The following is an 8821-nucleotide window of genomic DNA, read 5'->3' as shown; positions in this document are numbered from 1 at the left end:
TGACTCTTTCTGTAGGCACAATGTCTGAGATTCACCGTACAGCTGTGTGTGTCCACAGCGTGCTCCTTTCACTGTGGACTCATCTTCCACTGATGTTTGCATTGTTTCCCATGTACGTTTCTATGAATTAAACTGCTGTGAACATTCTTGTACAGATCTTTTTATGGCTTTACGTTTTCACTTTTCTTGGGTAAATACCGGCAGTGAGTCAGAGAGCAGATGAGTGTTGAACTTCTATAAGAAACTGTCAGGCCGTTTTTCCAAAGTGGTTGCACTGGTTTTGGCCCATCAGCAATGTCCCAGGGCTCTGGCTGCTCAGGGAGGGCACTCTTGACCCAGGAGACATTTCAGCAGTTCTAGAGCCAGGTGCGGGGAAGGTCTGTCTAGAGAAGAGCAGGAGGGAAGGAAATAAAGCTGGAAGTTGAAGCAGGTAACGGGGAAGGTAGGAAGCCGGGGGTAATATCCCCCTGACGACATGTTGTCGTGGGAAGACTCTGGGACGTGGGGAACAAGAGGTGTGTGTGGGGGGGTGTTTCTCTGCTCTTCGGAACTATAGCCCCTGATCATGACTGAGGAGGTTGGCAAGAGAAGCTGGAGAGGAGTGAGATCAGGTCTCCTGGGAACAAGAAGCCATTTCATTCATTCATTTATGCAATGAAATCATTTACATTCAATTACTTTCTTACCCACAAACATTTTTCCAGTGCTTATTAGATTACTAGAGGCCTGTTGCACGATATTCGTGAAAGAATAGGCCTTCCCGCTGAAACCGGTTTGGCTCAGTGGATAGAGCGTTGGCCTGTGGACTGGAAGGTCCCAGGTTCGATTCCAGTCAGGGGCATGTACCTTGGTTGCGGGCACATCCCCAGTGGGGGGTGTGCAGGAGACGGCTGATTGATGTTTCTCTCTCATCGATGTTTCTAGCTCTCTATCCCTCTCTCTTCCTCTCTGTGAAAAATCAATAAAATATATTAAAAAAAAAAAAAAAAAAAAAAAAAGCATAGGCCTTCCTTCCCCTGGCTTTGGTCCCATCCGCCCAGGAGCCAGCAAGTCCTCACTTCTGTCTGGAACACCACTCTTGTAGTTCCCTCTGCCGCCCCCCTCCCCTTCCCCTCATAGCAGGCTTCACTCCACTCCACACTTGCATATGCAAATTAACCTTCATCTTTGTTGGGTTAATTTGCATACTCACTCTGATTGGCTGTGGGCATAGCGGAGTGATCGTTGATTTGCATGTTTCTCTTTTATTAGGTAAGATTATACATCAGACATGGCATGCAATGGGAGAACAAGAGGTCAGGATCTTTGGACACGGAGGATTCTGAAAATACTTAGGCTGGTCTACAGCCATACCACCCTGAACGCGCCCGATCTCGTCTGAAAATACTTAGGCTGAAAGGGAACAACCATTCACAAAATGGTGTAGACTCTAGAAGCCCATTTATATGAAGTCCTGGAACAGGCACAGGGATGCTAGCTAGGAAAAACGTGGCACCAGGGTTGTCTGGGAGCAGAGGCAGGGATTTCCCAGGAAAGGCCATGAAAGAACTTTCCGGAGCGATGGAAATGCTCTGCGATCTTGATAGACATTTGAATTACAAGGTGAATGCATTTGTAAAAGCTCAATTAGGCCCAGCCGGTGGCTCAGTGGTTGAGCGTTTACTCATGAACCAAGAGGTCATGGTTCTATTCCCAGTTGCGGGCTCAGTCCCCAGTGGGGGAGTGCGCAGGAAGCAGCCCATTGGTGTGTCTCTCTCATCAATGTCTCTCTCTCTTTCTCTCTCTCTCTCTCTCTCTCTCTCTCTAAAATTGATTTAGAAAAAGCTCAAAAAAACAAACAAAAAAAAACAGAAAAAACACACAACAACTCTTGGGCTTTGTGCTTTTATTCTATGCCATTTTACTCAAAAGGAAGAGAAGTAAGGAGAGTGGCAGGCAGACATTGGACTTCAGTTCACGTTCTGCAGGCTGGACTGTTTCAGGGAAGTGAGATGGAAGTCCACAACCAACTTTTTGTCGCTGTTGGCACTGTGGCAGACATCCTCCATTCCCCACTTTGCCACCTTCATCAGCCCCGCCACCCTCCCTCCCTTGGCCCTCACCACACCAGTGTCTGTGTCCATGCATTAGTCCTTGAGCTAATCCCTAACCTTCCTTTATCCAGCCCCCGCCCCCCCACCGCCATTAGTCAGTCTGTTCCATGCATCCAGGCCTCTGACTCTATGTTGTTCATCATTTGATTTTGTTCATTCGATTCACATATAAGTGAGGTCATATGGTATTTGCCTTTTTCTGACTGGGGTATTTAACTTAGTGTAATAATCTCTGGCCCATCCATGCTGTTGCAAAGGGTGAGAGTTCCTTCTTTTTTACAGCCATGTAGTATCCATGGTACTATAAATGTACCACAACTTTTTAATCCGCTCATCTGCTGATGGGCACTTGGGCTGTTTCCAGATCTTAGCCATTGTAAATTGTGCTGCTATGAACATAGGAGTGCATACATTCTTTCTGACTGCTGTTTCTGGTTTCTTAGGATATATTCCTAGAAGTGGGATTACTGGGTAAAATGGAAGTTCCATTTTTAGTTTTTTGAGGAAACTCCACACTGTTCTCCACAGTGGCTGCAGCAGTCTGCATTCCCACCAGCAGTGCACGGGGGCTCCCTTTTCTCCACATCTTTGCCAGCACTTGTTGTTTGTTCATATATATATACCGAATTTTTCGGACAATAAGACACACTTTTTCCCCCCCAGAAGTGGGGGGGAAAAGTCCCTGCGTCTTATGGTCCAAATATAGCCTACACATGTACTTTAAAAAAAAAGTTTTTTTACTTGCCCGGCTCTGTGTGCTTGCCCGGCTCTAAAATGGTTCTAAATGCTGCTGTTTACTTTACAGGGTTGATTACATGTGTTTATGACTGTGATGTTGGGTTTTAATGCACATAAAATATTTTAGGACACTATTTGTTTCAGAATCTTTTTTTCTTCATTTCCCTTCTCTAAAAACTGGTGCATCTTATGGTCCAGAGCGTCTTATGGTCCGAAAAATACGGTAATTTATTTTACACAGAGAGGAATTGAGAGGGATAGAGAGTTAGAAACATCGATGAGAGAGAAACATCGACCAGCTGCCTCTTGCACACCCCCCACTGGGGATGTGCCCGCAACCAAGGTACATGCCCTTGACCGGAATCGAACCCGGGACCTTTCAGTCCACAGGCAGACACTCTATCCACTGAGCCAAACCGGTCTCGGCTGTGGCTTTGTTGATGATAGCCATTCTGACAGGTGTGAGGTGATACCTCAAGGCCTTCTAAAAATATATATACTTTTATTGATTTCAGAGAGGAAGAGAGAGGAGAGAGAGATTAAAACATCAATGATGAGAGAGAATCATTGATCAGCTGCCTCCTGCACACCCCTCACTGGGGATCGAGCCTACAACCCAGGCATGTGCCCTGACCAGAAATCAAACTGGTGACGCTCAACCACTGAGCACACTGGCCGGGTATTTTTTGTTCGTTTGTTTGTTTGTTTGTTTTTAATATATTTTATTGATTTTTTTACAGAGAGAAAGGGAGAGGGATAGAAATGTCGATGAGAGACAAACATCGACCAGCTGCCTCTTGCACACCCCCTACTGGGGATGTGCCCGCAACCAGGGTACATGCCCTTGACGGGAATCGAACATGGGACCTTTCTGTCCACAGACCGACGCTCTACCACGGAGCCAAACCGGTTTCGGCCACCGGCCAGGTTTAAAACTCACCTTTTCTGTGTGCATGGCGGCTGTCATGAGTGGAATGCTGGCTGCCTCCCTGGGCTCACAGCCTGGCAGGGAGAGGAGGAGGAGTAGAAGTTCGTGTGCCCACATGGGGAGGATGGGGGTAGAACTTTCTAGAAAATCAACCTCCCCCTCCCAACTTTTGCCTGAGGAGTGAGGGGGTTGGCGGGCGGATGGCCTTGCTGGGAAGCCGGGGTGGGCAGCAGCGGTCCCTGCACTCCCTCTGCCTTCTTCCCGCGGTGTCCCAGCCTCCCCGGGGGGGCCACGTGACAGCACTTTCCGGGGCTGAGCCAGGAGCCAGGGTCTCCTGGACAAACTGGTCCTACGTCACTCCTTTCCTGGGAAATGGCCTTGAGACAGAGCAGCCTGTCCTTTCCAACCTCCCGCCTCTCGCCTCCGATTCCAGGAAAACCCCTGGGATCCCAGGCTGAGGTGCCGGGGAAGCCCCCACGGTGGGCCAGGCACCCTCTCTTCCACCCTGGGCAGCCCTCCCCCACCTGCCCCAGCGCCTCCTCAACACCCCTCCCCGCCTCTCCTTCGTCCCCAGACCCACGCTCAGACAGCGCAGGCGGATGAGGTTGGCAGATGCTGACAGAATGCCCAGGGCCCCAAATCGGTGCTTGCCGCTTGGTCTCTGGGTGAGCTGGGACAGGACTGCCTCTCTGGGACTCAGTGTGTGCATCTCTCCAGTGGGAATAAAACAGCCACAGCGCCCACCGCTAGGGTCTGCTGAGAATCCCCTCAGAGAGGCCCCATCCCAGCCCCACACTGTGACTGTGGCTCCGTGTGGCACAGGGACTTGCAGACGGGGGTGAGGATCTGGAGGTGGGAGATGCTGGGTTCCGGGGGCTCAGGGAGGGGGAGGTCAAAGGGACAATGTTGCCACAGGGGTTCTTATAAGAGGGACTGGGGTCAGAGTGAGGGGAAAAAGACGTGGCAGCAGAAGCACAGAGATGGGAGGGTGTCGCACCTCTGACGGGAGGTGGAGAAAGCGGCGTCCCAGGAAGCCACATTCTCCCCGGACGTCCAGAACAGCCCCGTCCCCGCCCAGAGACCGCACTGGACTTCTCACCCCGCAGCTGCCTGGTGGTAGCTGTGTGCGGCTTAGAGCCTCCCGGTCTCCGGCGATTTCTTACAGCGATCGCAGGACACGAATTCAGACGTGATGCCTGTAAAGCACCTACTGTGTGCCAAGCCCTGGGCGATGAGCCGAAACTTGGTGATGAGCATTGGCAAAGCAGACACATTCACACAGGGGCCAGGGGTCACAGACACCAGGGAAGGGATGCCTGGGGGCCAGGGGCCCCTTCGCTGGGGTCACTGCTCTGACAGCAGAGTCAGACAGCGGAGTCCTGGAGGACGAGGAGGGCCAGGGAAAGGGCTTAACGATCGGAAAGCCTGCGGGTGTGGCCGAAGCAGAGAGAACCACGCACACGGGCGAGTGCCAGCCCACAGTGCCCTGCTGGCTGCAGGGGGTTTGGGTTTTGTCTAAGGGCCTCTGCAGGGGATGGGACTGATGGTGGGAGGCACAGGACAGCCCTGAGCTTCGGGAAGTAGCACCAATAACCCTCCCATGTGCTCCTTCCAGCCGGCACGTGCTGAAGCCTCCACGCACAGGACAACCCATGTGTGAGGACTGTGCTTCTCCCACTTCACAGCTGAGGAGGCTGAGGCCTGGACAGGGTGGGCAGCCTGCAGCTAGGACTCCACCTTTCACTTACACCCAGCGGGGGACAGTGACTGGGAGTGTCCAGCAGGGGGCAGCACCCCTACTGTTCTGTCTCACTAATGCACTAGCCTGCAAAACAGCTTTCTCATCCGTTGGGATGGATTAGAAAACACACGATCCTAGAGAGGAGTCCCTGAGGGGCTGGGGGCCTGAGGTCCTGGACTTATGGGTCCCTGAGGAATTTCTGGATGCCTGGGCGGCTGGGAGCCATCCTCCAGCCTGGTCCCCCACAACGTTCTACCCGGCCACTGAGCCACGGCATTGACAGAGAAACCCCCAAACCCAGAGCAGGATTCCCCAGGGAGGATACCAGAAGGAAAGCTGTGGATAAGCCAGCCTCTGGGTCCCCTCCTCCTGAGCCCCCCACCTCTCTCCACCCAACACACGTGTGTGTGTGTGTGTGTGTGTGTGTGTGTGCACGCGTGTGTGTGTGTCTATGTGGTGAGAGCCCGCACGCTGAGTCCCTCCCCTCCCGAGCCCAGCAGCTGTCCCCGGGGAGCCCAGTTCTCTGGAACTGCCAGCTCCCAGCACCGGGCCCTCCTCGGGGAAAACTGAGGCCCCAGAGAACAGAGGCGGCTGACGCTGGGGGCGGGGGCGGAGTTCCCCGGCTGGAGGGGGGGCACCCGCTCCGGCCTCTGAGGCTGCACAGCCAGGGAGGGCCCGGGCCTCGGGAGGATGAACATGCAGCCACAGTCCGCTTCCCCTGAGTGGCCTGCTCAGAGGCTCCCGGGCCCAGGGCTCTTTGGGCCTCGCCGTCCCCATCCGCTTCCCCACCGGGAACCGCGGGCGGACGGGCGAGCTTTGCCGCGACATGAACCCTGAGGACATGGTGCTCAGGGAAGCAGTCCCCGCGTCCAGGACAGACCTGCGTGGCCCACTCCTGGGAGGGCCCTCGAGGGCCGAGCCAGGGCGGCAGGGCAGGGTGGGAGCGGGGCGGGGAGAGTGAGGGGTGAGTGTTTAGTGGGGACGGAGTGTCCATTTGGGAGGATGATAAAGTTCCAGAGTCCGGTGGTGAGGATGGTTGCACAAGAACGTGCCTGATGCCACTGGGAATGATTAAGATGCTAAATTGTATGTGTACTTTATGTGTATTTTACTACAGGTAAAAACAAGATTCTGCCTTCGCCCCTCAGTTTCCAGAGCCCGGCAGGCAGCAGGAGGCAGTGGTGGCTGAGGGAGTGAAAGCCGAGAGAGGTGGTCTGAGAGAGACAAATGGAAACGGAGAGACAGGGAAAGTGAAGCCCAAAGCCAGCACCTTCCCTTCCGCCTTAAACCGTGCTTCCCAGCAGTGGCTCTCCTGCAGTGGTTCTGCCCCCGGGCATTTGGTGGTACCTGGAGACTCTGGGGACGTTTTTGGTGGAAGGGAGCGGGAGAGTAAGTAACTTCCAATGCACAGGACAGCCCGCCGCCAGGAATCACCCAGCCACAATGTCAGTGCTGAGGAAGAGAAGCCGGCCTCAGAGACACCTCCTCCCGGAAGCCCTCCTGGGTTTGACACACCTACTGCCTCAGTATCCCTTTCCCTTCCCCCCTGGCATCACGGGGGGCGGGGGGGGGGAGGAGTTAAGCAGGTGCGTGAGTCCAGGGCAGTTCCAAGATGGGGCTCGGATCAGGTGCTGCGGGTCCTGCATCACGCTTGCTGAGGATCGAGTTCAGTGCCGTGGGTGGGGCTCCGCGCAGCGCCGAGCGCAGGTTAGCGCTGGAGATCCGAGCGCCGAGCACCGGTGGGGCGAGTGGGGCTGTGCAGGGCCAGGGCTGGCTGGCGTGGGGCTGGTTTGGGGACCACAGAGAGTCCTTGCAAGACCCCTGACCGACTGGCGCTGAGCCAGCGCAGCCGGTGCTCACGGATCCCAGCCCCGAAAGAAGAACCGTGACCTCAGATCGCCGTCCGCGGCCGCAGCTTCCTGTTTTCCCCTGAAGCGGGGAGGGACAGGGTTCCTGCCGAGGGGAAGGAAGGGGCGATCGCGTGACGGGAACCCCCGTTGAGATTTCACCCCCAAAGCTTCTTTATATATATATATATATTTTTTTAATTGATTTTGTTTTTTACAGAGAGGAAGGGAGAGGGATAGAGAGTTACAAACATCGATGAGAGAGAAACATCGATCAGCTGCCTCCTGCACACCTCCCACTGGGGATGTGCCCACAACCAAGGTACATGCCTTTGACCAGAATTGAACCCGGGACCCTTAGCTGCAGGCCGGGGCTCTATCCACGGATAGAGGGGCCAGAACATCGCTTCTGGAAACTGGTTGTTGGCAGGGACGGAGCCGGGAGCCGGGCCCAGCACTGTGGGTCCGGGTGTGGCTGTGGCCAGAGCCTGGGGCGGAGCAGGTCTGGAAACACCACCCTCCAACCAGCCCCACCCTTCCATGGCGCCCAGCACCACTGGCTCCAACACGTTGTCCTCATCTCCTCTGGGTCCCCATCGCTAGGGCAGCCCGCTGTCCCCCAGACACTGGGCTGACACCGTCACTTCCCACAGCGTCCTCTGAGCACCCGTTACAGGCCTGTCTCCCTCAAATCAGCCTGCTCTCCCCACCCCAGAGCCACTGCTCCGGGCCACCGCCTCTGGCCCTGGACCCAGCCACAGCCTCCCCCCCCCCCCACCGTCCCCACCCCGGCCAGGCCCTCCAAAAACAGTCCTCACAACTTCCCCCTCCTTCTCCCCTCTCCCTCCCTCCAGCCGGCCCCCCCCCCCCAGCTCCTAGGTCCCTCCAGGCCCCATGCTGTCCTCTGTCCGCCCAGCAGCCCCAGTGGCCTCTCTCTGATGCCCACTGACGCTCTGTTTAAAGTGGTCACCCTCTGTCCCTTGGCAGCCACGCAATGGGTTCAAGCCCCCACAATTAGCCCAGATCAAGGTGGGGTGCAGAATGAGTACCCAGCCCGCCAGCCATCCGTTCAGCAGACATGAGCAGAGGCCCCGACCCCCACGCTGGGGACACGGTGGCAGACAGGGCAGCGCGTGCCTGTTGTCATGGAGCGCACGCTCCCGGGACCTTCCCGCCAGACCCTCCCCCTCTGGTGGCCGCCCGCTCAGGTCTGGCTGGGGCATGGGCACAAGGGGGCTCCCTCCAGAGTGAGAGCCCGGTGTGGAGCCTGGGGAAGCAGGGTGTGGCACTGGGCAGTCCCCCGTTGAGACTGGGTCAGGAGACATGGTCTAGGGCAGCGGTCGCCAACCGGTCACCCGCAGGCCACTGGAGGTCGGTGAGGCCCAGGAGGCTGGTGACCGCTGGTCTAGGGATAATGAGTGAGGTGGTAACGTGCCAAGGAGTCCCTGTAAATACAAGGCTGGGTTGCATAATG

The sequence above is a fragment of the Pipistrellus kuhlii genome, unplaced genomic scaffold (assembly GCF_014108245.1).
Source record: "Pipistrellus kuhlii isolate mPipKuh1 unplaced genomic scaffold, mPipKuh1.p scaffold_m20_p_21, whole genome shotgun sequence".
In the NCBI taxonomy this organism is placed as follows: domain Eukaryota; kingdom Metazoa; phylum Chordata; class Mammalia; order Chiroptera; family Vespertilionidae; genus Pipistrellus; species Pipistrellus kuhlii.
This window is presented reverse-complemented; position numbering follows the sequence as displayed.